This window comes from Arachis ipaensis, chromosome B01 (assembly GCF_000816755.2).
Source record: "Arachis ipaensis cultivar K30076 chromosome B01, Araip1.1, whole genome shotgun sequence".
NCBI lineage: Eukaryota > Viridiplantae > Streptophyta > Magnoliopsida > Fabales > Fabaceae > Arachis > Arachis ipaensis.
Window position 1 is genome coordinate 106327820 of NC_029785.2, and position 3419 is coordinate 106331238.

At 32.3% G+C, this 3419-nt stretch overlaps 1 pseudogene; it reads left to right on the forward strand.

The window, feature by feature from the left end:
- LOC107610331 lies at positions 469 to 1197 on the forward strand (annotated as a pseudogene).

The following is a 3419-nucleotide window of genomic DNA, read 5'->3' on the forward strand; positions in this document are numbered from 1 at the left end:
CCAGCAATTTTTTAAAAAGTTGGCCAGCATTTAACCATCAAAATAAAATTGAATAATTTCACACCATTGGATTTAATCTCACACCATTAAAAACACTATTGATGGTCAATTGATGATTACAAAATACAAAAGTTGCTGGCCCCTAGCACTCCTCTTTCATGAAACTATCAATCAAGAAATAAATTTGGATTTCTCATTCTTATCCATTTAAACATAATTTTGTTAAAAGAAAAAGACAAATATCAGATTGAAACCACTTTCACTACTAGTACTTGATCAAACTGAACTGAAGACAATTTAAATGTTTGGCTACAAACAAGTAGGGCCAGAATATTAGGGTAACCAAACATCAGAAACAACAAAGGAAGGTTCCCTGTTATTACACTCTCCTTTTATGAAATTTCTTCTATATTTGCTAAATTTTTAAATGACAAAATGCCTCGTTCACTTAACTAGAAACTGACACAATATTCTACATATTTGTAATAAACCAAATTCACAATCAAAGCAACACAAGCAGCCATCAATTGAACCTAATACCCTCTAGCTTCAGTAATTGTTGTTAAAGAGTGTTCCTTTTTTTTTCTACGTAGCCCTTCTTTGATATTCCAAATTTCATACTTCATATGCTATGGCAAATTTTGGAACTAGCTAAAGAATACCAACCTCCTCAAAACCTTCATCCAAAGTTGAATCTCATGAACTTAAAGAGAATCATGAAAAACTCTACACTGACATCAAAATATACTATCCCTTTAACATGCCATTAACTTCAGAAGCTGCAGCAATCAGAATCATGAGGAACTTAGGGAATCTTGGTTTATATTACACATTATTCTTTTGGATCATACTCTTCATAGTCTTCATCCCCGGCATAAAGTTTCATTGATTATTTTGGTTATAATGACATATGTAATAACCATTTACTGTTTAATCCTAAGGGCATTCCCTTATTCTGTTTTGCTTCACAAAGTTATAGATAAAAGGTTTGTGATGTCATTGTTAGTGTTTGTAACTGTGGTGATGCTTGTGGTGACTGAAGCTGGGACTCATCTTGTTGTTACTTTAGCTATTGTTGTTCCTATAATTTTGATTCATGCACTTTTATGGATTACTCATCACCATTCCTTTGACATTGAAGATCATTATTGTAACTGTACTTGTGAAGTTGGTGCTGATGGCCCAGAGAAAGTTTGATTTTTTAGTTATAAGTCAACATCTCAATATTTTTTTTCTCTGCAATTGCAGTGTAATAGAAGTGTTGGAATTGTGAATAAAATGAATTGCAGCATTCTTTTTCAAAGCCGTGGGTGGAATCTACTATAATTATCAAGTTAGGCTGCTTGCATTATACATTTTGGGTTTGGCTCTTCCCCAACCCTTTATTCTTTTTCCTTGCTGTGAAAATGATTAAGAAAATTTTCAATAATAAGGCTTTGTTCCAACTCAGATTAGTTTGAATCAAGTTTGTGTTAAGAGCTATTAGTATTTGAGGAAGTATTTTGACAACAATAATAATAATCTTAAAATTTTATTATTAAACCTATGTAATTAAATTATTGTTTAGAACATTCTATTTCATTTTTATGCTGTAAAACTAAGGTGAATTCTGATGAACTTTGGAGAAAGTAAAGAGTGTAGCGTTCCGTGAACTCTAAAGCCTAACCTCTATACTCTGAATCCTAAATCCTAAACTCTTAATTCTAAACCCTAAACTCTGAATCCTAAATTCTAAACCCTAAATTTTAAATTCTAAACTCTAAGTTTGAGCTATTGATATAAAATATAATAAATGAAGAGATAAAGTTTGTTGAGAGAATCCCTAATCCGGCCCTGACAATTACTTCGAAGGGACAACGAGGCCCTTAACAAAAAAAATACCCTTTCCGATTCCTGATCTTTACTTTATGGGAGTGATTAGCTCCTGTGCCAAAAAAAAAAACATTCCTTATTTAATAAAGAACTTTTATTTAATAAAAAACTTTTTAGGACCAGCTTAAAACCAATGATAGGAGGGAAAAAAATATTCATGTCACTCATATGAAGAGATGAAGTGCATTATTTGCATTCGCTCAAAGTTGAATAATTCAATCTTGTTATATATAGAATCAAGAACTACTAGACATTTTGTGATTAGGTAAGGTCAATTTCAATGGACATGGATCAATAGATGCTCATATAATTAAAAAACATTAGTATCTTATGGACTATGTATTTTACCTTGTGCATCTTCCAGCTTTGAAGGTGCAATAGTTGACTTTTTTTGATTCACTGGCTTCTTTATTTGGTTTTGCAATATCATGAAATGACAAAGGCAAGACAACCAAATCCAATCATATACAGGAGATTACGCCGTGGATCATTCGTAGCAAGAATACCAGGCAAACAAACTGAGGCAAGACACTGCTTGACACTTCTTTTTTTGTTAAATTTTATATATGATCTGTGCCTTCAGAGTTTTTTTATTTTGTCTTATTTTATTTTATTGACATACATGTTTTCTGTGTTTAAAACTTTGAATTTGTAGTACCCTACAAATAAGGAGTTATTGAGAACTATTGCATACTTGAGAAATGCTACAGCAGTATTATGAGGCAATAGATTGATTATCTTCATCATTTTTTAATCTTCTATTCAAATTTTTAAAACAATGTCAAAACAAAGTTCTTTATATAATTTTTATGACTTCTGTATATGGATGTCTAAGCAGCCTGACAGAATGTTGGCTTATAACAAGGCTTATATTAATGATGAGGATGATGATGACGAAGAGGGGTCACAGAAGATGACGAGGAACACAATTTTCTGCCTAATGATGGAAAGAAAAACAATAACTTGACAAGTCAATGCAAAAACCTAATAAGAACTCTGGCTACAACTTAACTAAAAATCAGGTAAAAAGACTAGGAATTTATGAATTTATGATTATAGTGATTATCTTCCTTTCTCATACGTTCTTTGATATTCTAATGATAATGATTATACTGGATGAATATGAGATACTAATTACAATGCAATATAAATTGTGTTAAATTTGAGTGCAGTTCCTTTAACTTGAAATACACTAGAATAACATTTTTACTGGATCTTTCAAAAGTGAACAAACAAAAAGGAATGTGAAGAATCATCTTCTTCTTTTTCTTCCACTTCCCATATGGTGGTAAACCTCAGAGACACAATCCGGATTTCGGATCGAGGCCAAGTCTTAACCGAAAAACTTCAACAAACTGATTCCATAAGAAAAACATTTATGCAATTCTGTTCAGCAGAGATAATTTACCCACCAGAACACCCTGCCGTGTTGGCAGTGAAGTTGCTTGGAGTACAAGCAGCATTGCTGACTTGTTTAGGTAGTCCTTTCAAAAACCTGTCGCGATTCTCAAGCTCAAGAAACTCAAAGACAGGGACGGATCCAGAAA